Genomic DNA, 23,946 nt, shown 5'->3' with positions numbered 1-23,946 from the left:
ACTTTTTATAATGAAGACTTAGCAGTACATTTTCTGGGTTAAATATATACATGTTGAATGTCATAGTCACAGATTTCACACCTGAAGTCTGCACACTGAGTTGGAGCCTGGAAGAGGAAGTCCATGGGGGCTCAGATCTCTGTGGAGATCTTAGGTCAGGGGAAAATGGGCCAGTCAGTGCTAGAGGACACTGTGGCACCAGGGGCAAGAAGGCCCAAGGTCCAGGCCTCCTGATCCACAAGTCAGCTTCTCAGCAAAGCTGCATACACTGCATGCTGGACAAAAGAGTGCTAGAATGGCCCTGCTGCCAGAGCTCCTCCCTGTAGGCCTGAGGCCTCCTGTCTCACTCAGGGAAGCACTATATGAAAAGGGCAGTTTGTTACACAGCCAATGCTGATGGATTGTCTTCCATCCAGGTGCAGATCTCAACTTCCACATGTGGATGCATCACAGCTGTGGAGCAGGACAGGTGTTTACAGGGAGCAGGTCAGGAAGTGGGGACGATGCAGGCAGGTTAGTGTATGAAGCCTGAAATAAGAGATGGGCACCAATAAGAGATGCTCAGAGGCTGACAAGCTGCAAGATTTTCTTCTCAGCTCCAGTTTCCTTCAGCAGTAACTGCCAAACAAAAACTGTGCATTAAAAGTATAAGTAACTGAAAGGAGTTACTGACAAAAATATATACTCTAGGGTTATTTGGAAGACACAAAAGTAAATGGCTGCATCCCTAAGTAAAATGAGATGTGATCCTTAATGGGAATGTGGTCTCCTTTGGTGTCACTGACCCACAACCATCAGGAACAAACACACTGATGAACAGAGCAAAAATGAATATAGGCAATGGGTCAGCAATCAAAACTCAGTAATAACAAGAACATAACCCAGGATAAGATAAATGACCCAGTGAATTTTTTTCAAGTGTATAATAAAGAATAAGTAGTTATCATTTTTAGATTCTTCCTAGAAATTGAAAAGAAAGAATGAACACCAACTTCTTTTAGATGACAAAGTCACCCTGAGAATGAAGCCAGACATTAATGTATTGAAAAATAAAATTTAAAAAAATTGAAAACACCCTACTGACCAATATTCCAAATGCACATAAGCAAGATTAGTCAGCTAAATGCTTGTCAGCGAAATTTGCAAGCACATGCAAAAGTTAAGCAACATGATCAACACTCAGCTCAATCTCAGTGATGTAAGAACCATCCCACTATAAAAACCATTCAGTGTCACTTGTCACTCTCACAGAGTGAGACAGAGCTAACATTTCAACAGATTTGGAAAAATAGCTTTGAGAAATTCTGAAGTTCAACATTTTGTCAAGGTAAGAACTACTCACACAACATATATAGGAAGAATGGACCTCAGCACAGCAAAGATGATACATGAGAAGCCCATCCCTGACATCGTGCTCAGAGGCTGACAAGCTGCAAGATTTTCTTCTCAGGTCAGGAACCAAACAAGCCCTGCAACATCTTTCAACACAGTACTCCAAATCCTAGCCCTATAGTTAACTCAAGAATAAGAAATGAAAGGCTTCCAAACCAGAAAGAAAGAATAAAGCAATGTCTCTGTTTCCTGAGGACACAAACTTTCATATATGAAACTTATATTCCACTGAACACCTTTTATAACAAATTCAAAAATCGCATAAAGTGCAGGGTACAAGATCCACATGTCCTAAACAATTCATTTCTATGTGCTTCAAACAAACTGCAGCCTCAAATACAAAGAATTCAATTCATCTCATAATTCATCAAAAATAATTAATGCTTAGGAGAAATTTAACCAAACTCATATGTTCTTTAAAATTTGTAGAAATTGATGCAAGCAGTGCAATAGCACTAACAGAAGAAAGCACACACCATGATGGTGGATGGGAAGAATTCATGTTGTTAATGTACATGCTAGACATATCAACCAGCCCTTACAAAGCATGCCTGTCTAAATACCACTGACATTTTCCTAGAAATTGAAAAAACAATATGAAAATTCACAAGGAAGTACAAAGAGTCATCCTCTAGCCATGTAAAGAACATTAAATGTAGAAGCACCAAAATACCTGGTTTCCAAGTATATTATAAAGTGACAGCAGTCAAAAGGGTCTTATACTGCAAAAATAGGACCGCAGATTAAAATGACTAGTCCAAAAAACCAACTCATAGAGTCACCAGGAATTTGAATTTGTTTCTTCATTCCATTCCTGTCCTTTCCTATATTTTCCTTTTCTTTTTCTGTTCTGGTTCTCCCTCTGTTGCTCTGCCCTGAGCTGAACTCAGAGTGTGTTGCAGGCTTGTCTGGAACTCCCAGGAATCCTGCTGCCTCAGTGGCCTGAATGCTGACATTGCAGGTATTTTCACCATTCCTTGCTCAGCCAGTGAGTTTTTAATAATATCATAATGAAATCATGTCTGGTGGTGTGGCTTGTAATCCTACCACTCTGGAAGGCTGAGGCAGGAACATCTTAAATTCAATAATAGACTCACTAACTTAACAATTTACTGAGAAGCTGATGTAAAAAGGAAGACCTTTAAAAGTGGAATGTAATGGAGCTAAATGCAAAAGCTCTGTATTCAGTCTCTCAAAACTGAACGGAAAACCCAAACCATAACCAAAACAAAACCTTGGAAAGCAGAGGGAAGGCAAAAATGTTTTACCCTGGCCTGGCCTTCTGGAGGGCATTGGGTCCCTAGTAGCTTTAACCTTCTCATCTTTCTTGGGATTTGACACCAATCATCAATTTCCATGAGTGATCAGAGAAAAAGAGAAAGTGCTTTGGGGATATCAAGCCTCAGTCCCCCAGCAGAAGGCATTTGGAGTGATCTTCTGAAGGGCATGCTGACCACAGTTACAATTAAAAAGCAGTGACTCTACCAATATTGTTAATGGGATTTTCAGTTCTACACATTGTGAAAGAAACTGGAGATTGGGAAAGTGGTAGATAGCTTAACTAGATGAGTTTTTTCTACAAAGAGTCTAAAGATCAATGTCAAATATTTTATTCCATGAATACACAAAATTATTGCAAATTGTTGACTCAGGATAATGTAAACCTGAATCCCAGCCCTCTGAGAGGGTGAAGAAGGCTGATGAAGGGCTTAAGCCTAGCATGGGAAACTCAAAAATTTGGTGAGACCATGTCTTAAAATCTGTAAAAAAAATTACAAATGTATGAAATTATTGATCATTAAGAAACCCTAGAAATCACAGTACAATATACATTAATTGCTGTTATTCTGCAATTATTTTTATCTTTCCATAGACTTAAAAAGAGTATCTTTTATATGGTCATTATTATTATTATTTCAAAAAAATAGCAATCCCTTGATCAAATTCTGATTCTAAATATAAACTTAGGAGAGGAAAAATATCAATGATCACATTCTCTTCATACTGAGCTACCCAAATCCTAAGAAGGTATATTCAGTAGCCAATCTGCAGTCATTTCTGTAAAACATTCAAAAAAATTGAAACAATGCAAACCTGGCACACATCAATGTCTACATGATGGGAAACTTTATGTTAGGGGGGCTAACTAAATTACACTTGGAAGAAAAATTCACATATTTTTTTTTCTGAATTCACAGGTGATATTTCACTTTGCATTTTTAATCTTTTTTCTTTTTCTCTTTTTTTAATCTCTGTCTTTCTTTCTTCCGTTCTTTTTTTTTTTGAGATAGAGTTCTGCTACAAAGTTGAGGCTGGCCTTGATCTTCCCTTGTAGCACTGGATGACCTCAAACTTACAACAATCGCCCTGCCTCAACCTCTGAGTACTGAAATGACAGGTGTGTACCAACCTTGCTGACTCTGTTTTCCTTTTTAAATTTTCTCCAAAAAAATCTTACTCAGAGTTATGTGATAGTCCTATATTTTCTCAGGTTGAATATACAAAATCAAATCAGAAGCCACAGAAAATACAGTTTCAAAATCCTCACCAACATATAACATAATGAATGTAACGTAACATAGCATAGCACAGTATACCGTAATAAAACAAAACAAAACAAAAAGCAACCACCTAACTCTGCTTTAAGCAACTGCTTCTAAGGATACTTTAAGAATTTCTAAGTTAGCCATAAACCAGCAATATGATCCAGTAATTTCACATTTAAGTAGTTTTTCTTTAAAATGAAAGTCTGCATCCACACAAGCCCATGTATAAGAATGGCTGTGGAAGCTCACTTTCAAGGGTTGACCCAGAAACAGAAGAAATGGCCATCAGCAAATGGTTGAGGGGTGCATAAACAAGTCACAATTGGTTTCATTCAGCCCACCAATGACATTTGTTGGCAGCACACTGGGAGCTCAGCATGGAGACTGTGCTTGAAGGAGACCAACCAAATAGCATTTCACCTGATCAGCCTCAGGGCCATAAGCTCTAGGAAAGGCAAACTACCTAGCACAGACACAAAGCCCATGGTCTATTTGGGATGGGAGGACAGGAAGTGATAGCAATGGCCATGAGACAAGTTCCCCAGGAGTGATGTGCATGTGTCCTTCCTCAGCATGCGGTGATGATGTCCTGGGCCTTGCAAAGCCTCCCCTTGCAATCACCACCTGCTCTCCCCTTCACAGGATGTCAGAGTATGAAGCACTACAGTGTGTGGCTGAGTTAAACATCTAAGGATGAATAAGTAATCACTCATAGGCCCATGAGAGTAAAACTTGATAGGAATCCTCATGCCCTGGACATGAGGAGGTTATAACATGAAACATTCACATCCTTCAAGGAAAGTTATTATGGGTATTCTGTGAACATTTCCATACTACCTAATGAAATTGAAATGAAACTAACAAGCACAGGAAAGAAACTCTTCCTAAGATTTGACAGATCCCTAAGTGAAGCCTAATTCTCAATGAAAAGAACTTTTCAGATGGAAATGTGCACTTGGCACCCAGCCTGCCACTTGTACATGTTCAAAGTGATGAAAAGTGTAAAGCCATACTCCATTTTCTAGTTTTCCACTTGCTTTTTCTAAGGAACACAAATTTGTTTCACAATAAAAAGAAAGAGGGGCATCAGAGGGGGCAGCCCAGCTATAGACCCCAGCACATGACACAACTCCCATGGCAACAAGTCTAAACAGAACTTTGAAGGTTCTGGTCACCAGGAACCTTTTCTGGCAACAGTTGACTTTCGTAGGCACTTGGCTCATGAGAGTGACCACTTAATATGCTGTGCTGCTTTCTGAGGCCTTGACACCCCAGCCTTAAGACCCTGCATGAGGAAACCACATGGGAATGAGTGAAAGAAGGGTTCACTGGGCCAAGATGCTTCAGGACATTCATTTGGAACCGCATAAAGTCAAGGGCAGCATAGGGCAGGGCCCACGAGCCCCAACCCCCAAGAGACTAGAAACAAGAGGAAGCCCAGGACAGGTGTCCCTAGGCTCAGCCACCAGCCACTCAGAGACACCAACTAGAGGACAGCACATTAAGGTCTGGCCACCTCTGTGAGTTCTCCTAAACAATTCCTATCCTAAATCATCAGTGTAAGGGCTCTGAGGACAGGCACTGAAGGGGCAGGGGCAGGTGCTGGGAAGTGTGAGCTTGTGCTCCTGTCATGTTCCCAACCAGGACATGGCTGGCAGGAGAAGGGCAGAGCTCTTCCCATGGTTCCTAGCATATAGCAAGTGCTCAGATACCATTGTTGTTATTTGCGTTGTTGCCCTTCTTTTATTACAGAGAAATGGGAGCTTTTGGTATCCAGCGTCTGATGTCTTCCTATCATAAAAGTACGTTTACATGTTAATATAACATACTAACAAGAATGTTTTGCACTTATCAGTGTCAGGCGAGGGCCTCTTTGAGGTGCTTTATGTATGTTAATTCTTACAAGAGTGTGAACTAGGAATTATCGTCATTTTCATAGCTGTGTGAGCCTACACACCAACATTAAATACTTTTTCCAATTACAAAGCAGTGGACAGAATTTTAACACAATTGGCCTTGCTCCAACACCTCTGCTAAGTAACCCATACTTAGCACAGCACCTCTGCAATTCTGCTTTGGATTTTTCACATGAGTGAGGCATGAAATTGTTCATGGGAGGCTGCACAGGTAGCTAGAGGCAGTTTGTGTCAGGGTGCACTAGAGGATCAGATTTAATTTGTGTACATAGGTGTTGTGTACATAATTTGTGTACATAAAGGATACTTGATACTTACACAAGTATCTTTTATGTACACAAATGTACCCTTACATAAAGGGTACATAAAGGATTTACAAAGGAGGCTTAGGATGGCGATCTACAGAGTCAGGTGGAGAACAAAAAGGGTCAGGTGCTCATTGGAGATGCAAAAGATCCACTCACAAGTCTGAGACCTGGAGCTCACTGCAGAGTCCCGAGAGAGTCTATGGCAGGAAGCAGAAGAATCTGTGCTAGGAGTCTGGAAATGACACCTAAGGTGATGGCAAGGACCAAACTCTTCTGAAGAGGCAGAAGCCAGACTTTCTCCTTTCCCTTTTTACTGCATCCAGGATGCAGGCCTATTGGTTCCCCATCACACACAGGGAAGGTCTTCCATCTTCAGTGACTCAGTAATCTACACACAGACTCAAAATTGTGCTAAAATAATCAGCTATGTGTTCTTCATTGGTTTTTTTTTTTGTTTTTTGAGACAGGATTTTGCTATGGATTTCATGTTGGCCTTGAACTCACTGTGATGCCCAAGCTAGTATCAAACTCAGATTTTCTTGCTTCAGCCTCCCAAGTGCTGAGTTTACAGGTATGCACCACCACACCCAGTCCCTCCTTCATTTGAATGCACTTATTCAATCATTTTGCCATTTTCTTTGAAACAGTTCTGGAAGTCCTCTTATGAGTATCATTAGTTGTGCTGTTGTGGCTGCCACAATGTCTTGAATCAATTCAAAATATTTATCTTTCATGGTTATTTTGATTTTGGGAAGAGTCATAGGGGTCCAGATCTGGTCAATCAGGTGGATGAGAACAAACCATAATATATTTATGAAGCTTCCTTTCTGTTGGATGACACTCAGCATCAGCATTCACTATATTTTTAATCTCAATTTGTAAGGACACTCACAAAAGAGTACTTTGAAAACTGCTTCAGAAATTACAAGAACAAATGGAGAAGTGTTTTTGAAGTGAGGATGTGTATTTTATTTAATTTATTTGTGTAAAGGGGTGCTTTTAAAGGAGGATTAATTGCCACATATCATTACTGTAGTACAGGTAAAATATTTAAGTATTAGCTGTATATTTTGATCACCCCTTGTACTTCTTCCTTGAGGTTGTTAATTAAACATCTACATATTCAGTGTCTCTTATACAACATGATTGTGACCAGAAGTGTTTGGAATTTGTGAATTTTTTATTTGTTGGAGAATTTGCATATACATAATAAGTTATCTTGAGGATGGGACACAAGTTTAAACATGAAACTTATTTATAGTTCACATATGCTTTATACTCATAACCTGAAGATAATTTTATACAATACTTTTAAGGAGATTGTGTTTGACATGTGTACTGTGTTGTTTTTCTGGTGTGAGAAACTGAAAATGTAGATAAGGAGTAAACTAATATGGATATTGTGAACATTTTCTAATGGAATGAGGAATTAGGGGTGTAGGAGGGAGAAAGGAAGGAAGAGAAAGGAAAAAAATGATGAGAAAAGAAGGAAACAAAGCTTTCATAAATAAGGAAGAGAAGGGAGTTGAAGCAAAGGTAGGGGAATGGAAAATTACACATGCAAGTTTTTAATGTATGATACAAATTTCCCATGGTTTACATGATCATTATTTACAACTAAAATGTACCAATAAAATTAATGAAAAAAATACTTGGTGTTTGAAACAAAATATCTTGTGGAATTTTTCACTTTTGGCACTGTATGAGTACTCAGAAGTTCTAGACTTTGAAGAATTTCAGACTTCAGGATTCAGATTAGGAATGCTCAGCTGACATTTGGATAGTGATTTGATAAATATCCCTCCACCTCAAAAGAGTGTAGCCTTCACGGTGAGAGCATGACAGTAGGCTCTTTGTCATGGTTAATCTCAATGCCCCCCAAGCCTCATGGAATCATGGATGAGACCATATCTATGTTTTCTGATTGGTTGTTGTCTAGCACTCAAGTTGGTGGTATGAGTGCTACATCTGCCCAGGGTGGAGCCAGCATACAGAGTACATGAAGAAAGAAGGCATGTCTTTCTCTTTTGCTGTCAATGCTTGCTGTTTGTAGCTGCCATCAACTGCTGCCCCTCAGCCATGGCATTTTGTCTCGGAGCCAACTGACTATGGGCTGAGGCCTCCAACAAGAAATAAACCTTTCCTTCTTTCATGTTGGGCATAAGATATTTTGTCTCAACAACCAGTGAAAAGTAACTCAGACAACTGCTTATCACTGTTTCTCAGTACCCAATTGAATGCCTGACACAAGAATGGTGTACTTTTGTTGACAGAAAGAAAATAAACACTAGCACACAATTACAGATTTGTATCACACAGAATTTCACTACTTCCAAGTCTCTGCAGTAAAATGAGGTTTCATCAGTTTTCCTCTCTGTAGGCACTAAGCTTATTATTTATTTTCCTTTTTATAGCAAATAATTCTCCTCTACCCAGGTTTCATTCACCATATGGTCTTAAAATCTCTTGTAAGCTATTATGCAATCTCTTTTTTTCCCACATTGCTGGGCATGGAACTCTGGACTTCCTGCATGCTAGACAAGTGCTCTATCCTCAAAATACATTCCAGCCCTCCTTTTCTTATTCCTGGAATTTAGGCCATGGGAATGTACTATGGTGGATGCCCAGACCAAATGACTCACCAGGGAACTGCAGTTTTAGCCACATGCTGACTGAAGTTATATGAGGAGCTACTCTAAGCAAGAACTACCCAATTGAGCTTAGTCAAACCAGAAAATTGAGCAATAATTATAAAATTTTCCAATCAGGCACTGAGTTTGTGAATGCTTTGTTATACAAAATGGATAATGAGCTAGAAAGGAGCAAAGAGGTACTATTCACAATATTCAAGGCAAGTAATCAGTCTAGATACATGTCAGCAGGTGAATAGGCAAAGCAAACATGGCATGCACACATGAACACATGCACACACACATCCTACTCAACCATAAAGAAGAATGAAATCTCGTCAAATGCAGAAAAGTGCATGGAATTGGAGGATATCATGTTAAACAAAATAATTCAGACACAGAAAGATATTGCATGTTTTCTCTCGTATGTGGAAACTTAAAAAAAAAGTAGAAGAGGGGCTACACAGACTTGGGAGGAAGATTAGGGGAGAGGGAGAACGTAGGAGAGGGGTGGATGAACTTGATCAATGCACAATATATGCAAATACAAAAATATAATGGATCTCCTTACTCTTTACAATTAGTATGTGTCAATAATTATAGTTTTTAAAACAGAAAGTAGATGGAATAAAATTTACAGCACATGGGTAGTTACATGTAATGCAGACATTCCTGAATCCCTGGCTAATCTCTTGCCCCTTTGGTGGTGTTCACATGATAGGAGTGCCTAGATTGCTGGGGAAACATCACTGGCCATATTCACTGGTCAGACTCTTGAATTTGGAACATGAATCAAGAGGCCCATGCCTAAGAATCTTGCTATCATTTCATAGAATTTTTTCCCAAGCAATGTACTATAGTAGAATGATTCTCTGCCTTCAGATGGCAAAGAGGTGGCTGTCAGACACCAGGAACAGGGACTGCATGCTGACTCTCATACTGCAGAAATGACCTTGAACACATCCTATTGCTTTTCCACAGTTAGTTTTCTCCCTGAAAAACGATCACTTATGTTAGCAGCTGTAGAGACTGGAGGTGGGAAACAGCATTTTCATGGTGTTCATGAGTCAGAGGTGGCCAGAGAAAAGCGTTTTGCAAGTGCTTCTTCACTCTGACATCTGTGGCAATCAAGGATGAAGAAAAGGCTCATGTGTTTCCCTAAGGAAAAGAAGAGGACAATGGCTTGTCCTGCAGTGGGAGGCAGCAGAGCCCTAAATCAGATCATCTCACATGCAGGCTTTGAAAGTTTCATCATTGAATACTTTCCCTATCCTCTAGTTTGTGTTTTTCTTTTTCTATCTAAATTAATCTTTTGGTAATTATGACAATATTTACACATTTCAAAAAATCAAACAAACAAGGAAAAATGTAGAATTTTTGCCATTTTTCTATGTAGAGAGGTAACTATTGTTCATACTTTTTTAGCCTCCTTTTTCCTGTTAACAATTTATTGTAGACATGGTTCCAGGGTGATTGATTTAGGTTTACATCATTGTAACAGGAATCAATGAAATAGGAGTTAGGATTCTACCAGGCATTAAGAACAGCAGCCACAAAATGGAGTCAGAAAGTCCAAAATGGAGCCTGCTAAGTTGTGACCCTCCAGGGACCTTACAAAAGCATCTCCTGACTGTCCTTCAGATGTTTGGGACCTTTCCAGAGGATCATCAGGCAGGCCACTGGCTGAAGGTACATGGGATTTGCATAGGTACTGTGTGGACATTTGTTGGCCTGCTTTGAGGACCCAAGGAAGATTTTCATGGGTGAGGTCCCAAGATTAGAGAATGTACATGTTCAAGACATCAGCAACAGTCTAGGCAACGTGAAACAGAGCAGAGAACCCCTGCTTATGTTGTATAATTCTTACACAGGTTGTTATCTCATATTTACATTCTTGTGTAGTGCTCTAACCAGTGCATGGGAGTTTACCTGTGCTAAGTAATGGTTACAAAACTGTAGCCCACTGTGTGCCTGTGCAGACAAGCAGAGTCATGTCCTCAGTTGTCTTTAGACATCCCTGAACTGTGAAACAGTCTGAGTGATTCCGCGCAACACTACATATATTGGACTCTGAAAAGTAGGTAGTCTTCCATAGGGTACCTCTTTTCGAAACCCATTAACAACTTTTAGACAAAGACTCCCTCATGGGTATCCTACTCAGATCCCCCACCTTACTGGTTGCACTTTACTTCCTTGCCTTTATATGTATCAGAGTTGAGGAGGCTAAGGTGTAAATTTGTTTGTGAGTTCCCCAGAGACAGCAGGAAGGCAGACATCAGCACAGCAGCAGCAGCAGGCAGCAAGCAGAGAGAATCATTGTGTCTTTATTGTCCAGTCTCTGTATGTGTTGTTATGTTTACATTCTTGCATGCTGGTCTCACCACCACATATGTGGTCATCTCATGCTAAGTCATTGTTACTTAAGTGTATCCTGCTCTGCACGTGTACTAGACAGCAGGTTCACATTCTCAGGTGTCAGCAGACTCTCTGGGGTTTGCTGTAATCTGCTGTGGTTGCTCACCATATTCTTTACTTTCTAGATAATGTATCTTTTCAGTGAATTTGGTTGCATCCTACCTATTCCATCTGTGGTTTCATTTCTCATTGCTGTGGGACACAACCCTGCCATTCTGGTGTCACTATCATTATGTGAACAGTGGACAAAGAGCACAAATTTAGGAACCAGTGGCCAGGCCCTCTTTATTTCTCCTCTTCTCTTCAGCTGTGTGACTGGAGAAAGTTCCTTAACTCTCCTGGACCTGTTTCTCATCTATGAAATGGGAACAATCATGGCAGTTACTTCATGGTGCTATGAGGACTGCTGAGTGAGTTGTACCTTATGTGCAGTTGACCAACTATTTTCTGTTAGCCACACTTAGGACTACAGTGTTCTGGATGGGTCATGATTTTTTAAAACTCTTCCCTAATTCTGGGTATTTGTACAACCTGTTTGGTATAATTACCCAATTATTTCCTGATGGTAAATTTCTAGAAGTAAGTTTGTTGGGCCAAGAGAGTGTGACCTTTTCCAATCTGGTTACCTAGGCATTTTGAATTAATTTATATTCTCACCAGAATATCCCTATTTTCTCATCAACCTTGGCACCACCAAGTTTTTATGTTGCCTGAATTAATGGTCAAAGTTTGTCAGTTTTTTTAAAAATTACTTGTTCAAATCAAGCTGTCCCTTGTTATGCTGGCCAAACTGCCAGCTGAATATCATCTTTTATTCCCCGCCCATCAGATATGGAGTACTTCCTATATGCCGGTGCTTAGAGCTAGGATCACAGCAGGAACCAGAAAGCTCAAACTTCCTAAGACAACCCAGTGGGCCAGCCACTGCAAATCAAGCTGTTAACAGAATCTTGCTTTAATACCCTGTAAAATGTACTGTACATGTCCAGTACTTACAAGCAGTTGTATAGCATTTCTTTTCTAAGTATATCAATAGTATTATTATTTTATATCAGCGTGGAATCCAGGACCAGACCAAAGGCAGACATGGTACCACAAGGACTTCAGAAGACAGCTTTATTTTGCTAGCAGGCTGATGGGAATCTCAGTTCCAAATCATCAGTGATGACTGGAATTTTCCAATCATTTATCTGTGTTTCCAAAAGGAAGAAAAAACGGGAAATAACATAATACCTATGTTGGTTACACATTTTTTGTCACTAAGTGCTAGGCAGAATTCATTCTTAGAGAAACAGCAAAGAAATGAGGTTACTATCGTGTAACACAGAGGGAGGATCCATCATTGGCTGAGACCTGACAGAAGTATCCTTGAAGTGGTCACTCTCTGGGGACTTGGAAGTAAGAGAAGCATTTCTTCCTAGCTGAGTTACTCCTATCTTGTAATTGGCACCTGGAGTATCAAGGCTCATTAAGTCTATAGCTTTCTAACCATGTGAACGGGCTGTGTCTCCTGGTCTTATCCTTGAACAGTCTCAGAAATATGCTTAGTATTAGAAATATAATTTTTAAAAATTTTCTCTGCTTTAGGTAGTTTCTACAGTATGACATTCATTATAATTAATGATAATAGTGTCAGCATCTTTGGCTATAATACTTCAGAAGTTGCTGCTCTTCCCTGACCCTCAGTTTCATGATCTATGAGTAAGCTAGTGCCACCCCGTTCCTGGAGGACAGTTGGGAACCATATTTGAACCATGAATTTATGGCACCTGGCAATGAAGCAAAGCCACAGTGAGGTTGAGATAAGCACACACAATGATTGCTCTTCCTTGCAGCTATTCTGGGTACTGTTGAGTCACAGCAGCAGCCCACCTTCCAGGAATGGTTGGTTCTTCATATTCATAATTGAAAAGTGCAACCAAGGCAGCACTACTCCCAGCACAAGGCTGCTGGGTCTCCTTCCCTGCCAGAGACCATCATCTCCCAGACCCTAAGCTGGAATCATTACCAATAACCCACAAATAATGTTCTACTTGCTTGAGCCTCTAAATACCTCATCCTGAGCTGGAGTCTGTGGAGCCCACTGATCTCCTCTACCTGCCCTACAACTGTCTGAGAAGCAGAGTCCCTGGCTCTAAACTTACAGGGTATTTCTCCTTCATGCACTGAAAACCTCTGCTAAAGAAGACTGAAGACAGGGGCCCTGGACCTTGCTTCCTGGTGACTTCACTTTCCAATTATGGATGTAAAGAACCAACAATTCCTGGCCAGTGAAAGCTGCTTACTATTATTATTCTTCAGCAAAATGTAAATTAAAGCTCAGTGATTTACTACTGAGCATGTACACTATTACTATGTGGTTCATGATCTGTATTCCCTCCATGTTAGAACTGTGTGGTCTTCAGCCCATGCTACTACTAGAAGGTGGTGGAACCTTTAGGAAGTTGAGACCAGTAGGAGGAAGTTTGATCACTGAGACATGCCCTTGAAGGAGAATAGGCCCCTGTCATTTCCTCTTTTTCTTTCTCCCTTTGATTCCCAATGGGCATGACATGAACAGGTTTTTTCCATTGTATTCCTATCATGATGTGCTGTGCTACCACAGGCCCAAAGCAAGAGTCAAGTGACCATAGAGTAAAACCATGAGCCCAAATCACCTGCTTTTTAATTTTAATTTCCCAGGTATTTTGTCACAAGAATAGATGTCTAACAAACAACAATATTTTTAGTAAAGAAGTGAAGGGACAAGAATTCACATAGATGGTCACTGGAAACTTGAAACAGTAAACTTGGAAAGCAATTCTGTGGTTTCCTATAAAATCAAGCCTACACTTACAGTACAATCCAGCAAACCTCTCCTAGACCCTTACCCTAAAGAAATGAAAACATTCACTATCAACAAACTTTATATGTGAATATTCATAGCAGCTTTAAATATTGTCACAAAAAATCAGACATAGTCCAAATGTCCTTTGGCTAGGAAATGGATGAACAAAGTGTAATATATTAATAAAATAAAATTTGACTCATGGATTCTTCTAAAAACCATTGTGTGAATGACAGAAAACTCTGTATACACATTCTGCAATTCCTTTATATGAGATTGTAGAAAAGGTAAATTTAATCTATGCAGACAGAGAGTAGAGTTGCCTACACCTGCAAATAATTAAGGGAAACTTTTTACAGTGATTGAAAAGTTTTTTAGTCTCAAATAGCAGGATAGTCTATGTAGAGGCATTACAATTTGTGACATATAAATGATACCTCTATAAAGCTTATTTTAAAACCTGCCTTGTCTGAGAAACACATCCTGTGCCCTGCATGCTGGACCCTGTGGACCTGTCAGTTGAGCTGTCACCTCACCTGTCCTGACTCACTTCCTCTATGTCTCATTACCACAGTGAAATATCTACAGCTGGATACTTCAGAGGAAACAGTCCATTTAGTACACAATGCTAGAGGTTCAGGGTATAGGGCTGGCATCTGTTCAGCTCTGGTGAGGACATCATGGTGAGTGAACATTCCAGCCCAGCATGTTGAGAAGAATTCCAAAAAGCCATGTCTTCCTTTCCAGGACGTTTTATTGGAATCTCACTTCCCCTTCCATCTCATTTGTCAAAATTCCCTTCCATGACCATACCTTGCAGCAGAGGATGCTGGGAAATGAAGTCTTTTCCTGTGTGCATTGTTGCCCTAAGAGGATTAGCAGTGGTGGAACAACTGGAGGAGGTGTTGTATGAATTGGAATCACTGTGTTTATGTTTTAAGAATTGTTAAAATGCAGTGCTGGACCCATTGTCAGATTCCTGATTCAGTAGGTTTGGAATGAAACACGAGCACTGATGTTTCTAAAACAAGACCCAAGGTGATGCTATGCTATAGTCTGGGTATCGCACTTCAAGAGTCATCCTATCAGAACTTTGTTTCTGAAGACACAAAGAACACAGACATTGGGGCTACTTGGCAACACCATTAGACACAGGAAAGTCACCAGCCCATGTCCCACAAAGGCCACAAACAGCGTGAAGAGCTTGCTTCACACATGGCCTTTAGACAAGTACTCCACATCCTTTATTAAATATATAGGACATACCCACCAAGTGCAGAAAATGTAGCTCTTTGCTGCATTTATCAAACCAATTTCTAAATCATTTGGTTACAAGTGATTCACTCAGTTTAAGAGTCACTGTGGTTTCTAAGCAATTACCTTGTGTGATGGTTTTATGGACACATTTTGCAAAATGAAAAAAAATCTAAGCTACGTGTTTTTTACTCTCTTGAAAATTTTATGAACACTAAGTCTAACTGTAGAGACATTGAGTAAATGTTTATGTTTTGTGGACATTTAAATAAATATGTGCTTTTTTTAGCAGGGCTTTCAAAAGTTTTGTGTATAATAACAAATTTTAGGTCTGAAATATAAACCAAGATCTTTAGAGTCTGGGATTGCATCTCAGAGGTTATGAACATTGCACTAGCATAGGTAAGACCCTGAGTTTCAGCTTCAGCACCCCAAAATATAAAAAGTGAATTAAGTCCTTTGAAACAATCATAAACCAGAATCTTGTGCAAAAAGTTTTCACCAGATGAAGTAGACTCTCCCTGGAGGCAAGGGGTGCAGGCCCTCAAAGAGTCCCTCTGCCCACAAACCCTAGCAAAGTCGCTTCATGGAAGGAACAGCTGGTTCATATTCAATACCATCAGGCAGCCAGGGCAAACAGAGGCTGAGAGAATTAGGCCTTTTCTTGATCTCAGGAATCTGGAAGAGCTTCTGCACAAGGGCTGACTCATTTAGGGAGCCAGCACTGTGATGAGCAATCAAGGTGTCTCTGTAGGTCAGGTCATGCTGGTTCCAGCTGCAGTAACAAATGAAACCCAAATCTTTGTTAGTGCTCACTATCTTAGCTCTCCACTCCTATGATGAGATACCTGAGATGAGCACTTCAAGGAATGCAGGCTTATTTTGGCCTGTGGTTTCAGAGTTTCAGTTCATGGTCACTTGGCCTTGTGGCTTTGGACCTGGGGCAAGGCTAAAACAGTACAGCAAAACTGCTCAAGTTATAGTGGCTAGGAAGTAGAGAAAGTGAGGGGTGGATGTCTAGGGTCCTGATAGTCCCGCATTGCCTTCCAGAGAACACCAAAATGACCTAACTTCCTCTCCTCAGGTTCCATTTCCTAAAGGTTCACCCATCCCAGTAGTTCTGCAAGCTGATTAACAAGCCTCTACCACAAGGATCTTTGAGGTACAATTACAATTCAAGCCATTACACACACACACACAAAGTATTTCTTATATGTGCATCCCTCAGGGGCCAACAGTGGTATCTACTTACATCACCTGCACGTCTTTCCCTTCAGTGGGACACTGCACTTCTTACAGCAGAGGAAAAAGAATTTTAATAACTACTCAGCATTTACTGCAAAAATAGAAGTCAAAAGAAATGGTACATGGGGAACCATGTTGCAATTCAGGTGCACTCCTTCAAGGTAGCCCCATAAGGCAGATGCTGTGAAGTTTGTTGTAGGGGATTCCCAGAGTTATTTTCAGAGGCAGCTCCCTCCTTAGGCAGACACCTGAGTAACACATACATCTGACTGTTAGATAACATGGATCTTCCTGGGAGAGAGGTGTTGGAGGAAGAGTTTTTTTTTGTTTGTTTGTTTGCTTGTTTTTACGGGTACAAGTTATACAGATTTACAGAAAAAAATAAACAGTAGGAAATCACTAGTTAATGGATTACATATTGTCATCTTAGAAATAATTCTTCAAGTCACAAAGTTAAAGCCTGTAAAGTGGACATTCCAACAGTGAGACTGCAAACAGTTCTGTTCAATGATCCAATAAAACTCAGTGATATCATTTTCTATATAATACACTTAAACATACATGCAGTTATATCATTTAGAGCACTTTCTTTTCCTCTCTTTTGTACAAAGACAACTACACATTTTGGGTTTTGTTACTCCCACAATTGTTATCACTTTTTTGGAAGGGAGTAGAACCAAATGTGACATAACAGAACATAGTCAATCAAATCAAAAGGGTGGACATAATAGATAATGTAAAAGCATAATACAAGGTGATCAATAATGGTTACCATAATGCCTCCTGCTATCTCTAATAAAATTGCCTATATCATCAGTTATAATAAAATTGAACAAAACAGTAAAGAACAAAACCGAAAAAACCAAAACATTGGAGACATTGTAGGTCTTCAAAAGTAGATAAAAGTCATCAAGAATGGGCGTCCTAATGAATCTCACTATCTTCACAGCTGTTGCCTAAACTTTCAAACCTGGTACTATCAAGCAAAGCAGAATAGGGGGACATCAGTCAAAAACAAGATGGTGAGTGTAATACAGGGCTTTAAATCAAGATAATGGAAAGTCAATGTGGGTTGCTATAATATATCCTGCTATTTTTATTTATTTCTCCCTTAATTAAAAGGATAAAAATAAAAAAGTAAATAATGGAGTGGAGATTGAGATAAAAGAGGGCATAACAGCAAATCAGCGCAGATCAAAACGTAACCATTTAAGCAGAATAGTATTTCACAACAAGATAATCCTGACATAAAAGTAGTTACCATATTGTCTCTTTCCTTGAAATCCTTGAGTACAACTTCATATATTGTAGCATTAAATATATCAAAACAATGTAAAACCATTTAAGAGAATGATAGTATTACAGGGTATTTAGAATCAACTAACAGAAAATGAACAATGGTTTCTGTATAATCTCCTTGTCTTTAAAAGTTTTTGCTTATATTATCGTACATAATAAAATCCAATAAGATACAACCTGTTTAGACCAACGGAGACAGAATAACAAAACTTTGATGAGACATCAAAACAAGATGATACTAAATCAGTATTACCTATTAAGACGTCATTTGCTCCAAAATAGCTGTTCCTGTCATCCAATCTTCTCTGCCTCATTTCTGTTGAGCTCTTTTTCTGTCATTACTTGTCAGTTTGTCTTCTTCATTTTGTTCTCTGCTCCATTCATTGTGGCCTCCCCACCACTATTTCTGGATTCTTTGTATTTTTCTTTTTAGAATATCCTGCAATACTCTCTGTAGAGTTGAATTGGTGGTTGCAAATTCCTCCAGTTCCTCTTTATCCTGGAAGCACATTGTTTTTCCATCAATTTCCAGGGAAAGTTGTGCAGGATATCTCAATCTTGGCTGGAGATTATTATCTTTCAAAGCTTGAATTATTTCCCCCCACGCTCTTCATGATTTGATGGTTTGTGCAGAGAAATCTGCTGTAATCCTGATGGGTGTTCCCTTGTAAGTGGTCTGTTTCTTGTCTCTGACAGCTTTTAATATTCTGTTCTTGTATTGAATTTCTGGAATTTTTATTATTGTATGCCTGAGTATTGCTCTGTTTTGCTCTGTTTGGGTTGTAGGTGGCTGGGGTCCTGTATGCCTCATACATCTGAGTATCTTTACATTTTGCTAAATTAGGAAAATTCTCCTGGATTATTTCTGTGAGTAGCTTTTGTAATTCATTTGTTTTTGTCCCTACTTCTTCTTTTATGTTCTTAATTCTTAAGTTATGGATCTTCTTATCATCTTCTTGTCTGTGTATTATTGCTGTTTGTTTCTTTGTTACTTTTAAGAAGTTTTTCATTTCATTCTCCCATATTACAAATCTGCCCTCCAGTTCAGATAGTCTGTCCTTAGTTTCTTTCAAGCTGTTATGCCAGTTTTTGATAGAGTTTTTAGTTTCCTGGTAGTCCCTTTGAACCTGCTTCACGTATTCTATGCTTTCTCTATTTTCTCCATCAAACAATTCTCCCCTCTTTTTCTGTTCTTCCATTCCACCATCTGTTTTTTCTTGGGTGGTGCTTAGCATTTCTCTAACTATTCTGCTTACTTCTAGCTTCAGGTCATTAATAAATTCATTCCTGAACTGATCTATGAGGCTCTCTAGATGGTGGTTTATGTCTATTGGTGTGGTGTCCGCTATTGCCTGTTTCTCAGGATTGGGGGCCGAGGAGCCTTTCTTGTTGCTGCCTCTTCCCATATTCTTTGTTCCTTATATATACAAGCTTATATAGAAGGCCCAGCTTCCCTCCCTGTCAGCCACAGCCTGATCTAATTGCACTGGCTAGGTGTTCCTACCCACCACAGTGCACCAGGGAGTTACGGACCAGGCAGCCTATGCGGGGCTGGCCCCTCCAGGCCACCCTCAGGCTCTGGGATCTGGGTTGTGTTACCCTACTGGGTCCACCAGCAGCATCACGTAGCAGCCTGGCACTGCTCACCAATCCCACTTGAGAGGGGGCTACATGGCTGAAGTCGCTGCAGCGCCCTGCTCCTGCAAGTTTGCCCAGTCCCAGAATGTCCTCCGCTGGAGTCAAACTGTGGTAGAATGTCAGTTTCTCTCACTCACCTCATCACAAGTCGGTGCACGGCTCCACGCCCGTCCCGCTCTCAACTCCGTTCACCAATTTCCGTTCTCAGAGCTTCCGCGCGTCTCTCTCCCTGCTAAGCTGATGTAGATGGCAGCCACTGCGTGGCGGGAAACCGAAATCAAGGCTTCCAATGGCGCGGGCTCCAGCCTCCACACTGAGGCTTTTCTGTTCCTGTTCTAGCACCAGGACTGCATTCCAAGTTGGTTTCTCTCAGCCCAGTTCGTTCCTGGGTCAACAGAGCATATCTCCACCTGCTTATGACTCCTTACTCTGCACCATTCCAGAATTATGAGCTGAGTCTTTCAGAGAGCCTCGGTAGCTGCTGTTATCTGTCCGCCATGTTCTCCCGGAAGTCCGGAGGAAGAGTTGAAGAGCTTCAGTTGTTCTCTAAGTCTAGGAACATTCTGCAGTTTACCCTCAAGTGGGTTTCCATATTCTCCTGCAGCCATTTCCTTACTTACCTCAGAAAGTCTTAGCTTTCCTGATTTGATTTGATTTTCTTTCACAGCACTGATGCTTAAGGCTTCTAGTGGATAGTGACATGAGTCATTTGCATTTGTGTCTGACAAATGTCCTTTCCTTTCCCAAACCCTAGTCAGGATCCTTTGGTCACCTGACAGGGTCTGAGGAGTCTCCACAAAGAGGAGATGGGGACCTCCACTCATCCCGTGGCTGGTGTAGAGGTTTCTGGCTTGTAATGGAGGAGAATTGCTATATGTTCCTGTGAGAGACTCAGGTAAATTTAGTAGGCACAATCAATGATGCACACATTTATCAATAAATGGGCACAGCTTGAGACCATACTCATAAGTGAGTGAGTCAGAACAGAGTGCAGGCACTCAGAGAATCAGGCACATTATGGTCTAGGGCTGGGGGCTTCTGTGTTCTGGGGTATGGAAATCTGTGGAATTTGTGACTCTGTAGAAAGCAGGGGCTCAACTTACAGGTGACAGGTGGTGGCCCATTTTCTAGGTAAAAGGCAAGAGAAGGTCCAGTTTAAAGCCTTATTTTATATTTAAGACACTAGTTTCTTTTTTTGACTTTTGTGGAAAAGAAACTGTAACCTGGAATACATTTGTACATGAAGCTGGAGTTGTTCCCTATAAATGCAATTATGAGTTTTGGGGGCCTCCTTTCAATTTTTATTCCTTTATTTTTTTTTTTTAATTTTAAAGGGAAAAATTTCAAAACAAAATTTCAAAACATGATATTGCGGGCCTCCTTTCAATTTGTGCTTCTTTTTTTTTTAATTTTAAAGAGAAAATTTCATAACAAAATTTCAAAACATGATAATTAGAAGGTAACAATGGTTAATACTTTACATATTGTCATCTTTAAATGAGTTCCTCAGAATACAAGATGTTTGCATTTAAATATTAGCACAAACCTTTCTATTCTATGAACTCAAAAAATCAGTATTATGACTATTAACTATTTTATATATATATATACACACACATACATACAAACATGTTGTGATCAGGAGAATCTCAGATACAGTGTTAAGGCTACATATGTTTAGTGCATACAAAAATAACAGGTGCTCTCTGTCACACTGTACATTTAAAGGTTAAACAAAGCAGTGAAATATTTCAACATCTCCTTAAAGTTGGTCCTAGTACTAAAATCTTGGTCTACATCTACCAGAATTTATTAAATAAGTATGTTGTTACTACATAAATGAGACACATTGTATTGAGTAATATGTCTAAATATATATATGTGTGTATATATATATATATATATATATATGAACATTAACACTGTTTCCTAAATTTATGAGATTTCTATAGATGTCCTTTAATACTCATAAATACATAACTCAGAAAAATTATGTATGTATCTGTTAAAAAATCTAAATTTTGCCTTAAGAGACAAGTCTAAGTAAATACATGTAAAGGTTTCTATACTGCATTGTAATTAATTATTGATAACCTTATGGTATTCACACATGTGAGATTGATTTATTTCACTTATGAGTATGGTCTCAAGCTGTGTCCATTTATTGATAAATATCTCAATGTGATCCTTCTTTATAGCTGAGTAATACTCCATTGTATAGAAATACCACTACATTTTTATCCATCAGGAAAGAGACGGAATCTCACTGTGGTTTTAATTTGCATTTCTATAATGACCAATGATGATGAACATTTTTTCATGTATTTATTTGCCATTTGTATTTCTTCATCTGAGAAGTGCATATACATCTCATATGTCCATTTTTGGATTGGATCTTTGAACTTTGGGGGTCTGAGTTTTTTTAATTCTTTATGTGTTTTAGGCAAAAGTCCCTTGTCTGAGGGGAAGTTCACTAAGATCTTTTCCCAGTTTGTGGGTTTTCTTTTTACTATGCTGGAGATTTATTTTGACATGCAGAAACTTTTTAATAAGAGGTGGTCCCAGTTATTGATTCTGGGAAGTATTTCCCTTGCAGTTTGTGTCCTGTTCATTAATTCTCTACCTACTCCTATGTATTCAAGGTTTCATGCAATTTGTCTTCCAGTAGATTTAGTGTTTCTCTTTTAATATTCAGATCTTTGATCCATTTAGATTTTAATTTGGTACATGGTGATAGGCATGGGTCTAGCTTTAGTTTTTGGTAAATGGAGAACCAGTTATTCCAACACCATTTATTAAAGAGACTGTCATTCTTCCAGTGAACCTGCTTGGCTCCTTTATGAAAGATAAGGTGGTTGAGTGTGTTTGTAGTTGTGGTTGTATCTTCTAATCTATTCCATTGATCTTTGGCTCTGTTATGATTCCAGTACCATGTTGATTTTACTACTGTTGCTTTGTAGTATAACTTCAAGCCAGGGATTGTGATGCCTCCTGTCTTGCCTTTGCTGCTTAGAATTGCCTTTGCTATTCTAGGTCTCTTCTGGTTCCAGATGAATTTCAGGTGTTATTTCTCTAGATTTATGTTATGTTGATGGTATTTTTATTGGGATTGCATTGAATCTGTGTAACAGTTTTCGGAGAATGGCCATTTTCACAATATTCTTCCTGTCCATGAGCAAGGGATGTCTTTCCATTTTCTGAGATCATCTTCAATTTCTTTTTTCAGTGTATTATAATTTTCACTGTATAAGTCTTTTACTTCTTTCATAAGAGTAATGAAATACTTTTTTTTTAGGTACCACGGGTCAAAATTACAACCTAGCACTTCCCAGGAAGGCGTTTCTGCCTGCTGAGCTAAAGCCCTGGCCTGTATTAATGAATATTTTTAAATGTATAAACATCACCTTACCCATTCAAATAGTATTGTGATTTTAGCAAAGGATGTCAATGTAGACAGAAATTGATATACAATCAGAGAGTAACTGGAACCTCAAAGAGTCAATGCAAAAACCTAAATACAACAATCACTGCTACAGACACAGCTGAAGAAAGCCAGAACTGAAGGTGAAGATGCAGTGACCATGTCTACATGCTCCTGAAGTCAAAAACAACAGCTTTGAAATGTACTACAGTTAAGACCACCTCCTCCAGGAAGTTCAAATAGGTATCAATTACCATACTCAATGACCAGAACAACTGGACTATTGTTCCCACAAAATGCCTTGGCTCTTTCCACAAACCTTTTATGACTGACTTGTTCCCCTGATTAATAATATTAGTTAAGCAGCTATAAGCTTATAGGTTGATTTTAGTCTGAGACCCATACTGTACCCACATTGTGACTTTCCTGTATAAATGACCCCTGACAATAGGTCTGTGGCCAAAACACCGAAGACCACTCATGAAAATTCAGGGTTATTCTTCCCTCTTTTTTTTTTTTTTCTAAGAAAATTTTTGAACTTTGTTTTGTGACTTCATTTCTCAATGTTGTGCATTTGACATCAAACAGGGCAGGGTTATATTTGTCTTATTTCTATTTAAATGTGAAATGTCTGCTAAAGGTCATGTTCCAAAGCCTGAATTTCAAGCTGCTGGTTTGCCATGAGTTTCACATTTCCATGAGCTTTTAGAAGTCCTCAGTCTAGTGAACTGCAAATGTATTGGAGGAAGGAGGTCACTATTGTGCTGTAGCACAATGGGTGCCATTCCTAAGTCTGTGTTTGTCACTGTCTCCTGGATACCTGTACATGGCCTTCTTTCCTCTGCGGCATCATTTAATAATACTCATTTTACATAAGTCAACTTTCACTCAGCTCTATTATTGTTTTTTAAAAATAGTCTTTCTGTCACCTTGGTTGTTTATTTTTTTTCATTTTAGTTTTTTGATTTAAAGACATAGTCTCACTTAGGAGTTCTGGGCAGCCTACTCACTATGTAGGTTATCCTGTCTTTGAATACATGGCCATTCTCCTGTTT

This window comes from Cavia porcellus, unplaced genomic scaffold (genome assembly GCF_034190915.1).
Source record: "Cavia porcellus strain 051 isolate PalLab524CR breed Dunkin Hartley unplaced genomic scaffold, mCavPor4.1 scaffold_34, whole genome shotgun sequence".
In the NCBI taxonomy this organism is placed as follows: domain Eukaryota; kingdom Metazoa; phylum Chordata; class Mammalia; order Rodentia; family Caviidae; genus Cavia; species Cavia porcellus.
This window is presented reverse-complemented; position numbering follows the sequence as displayed.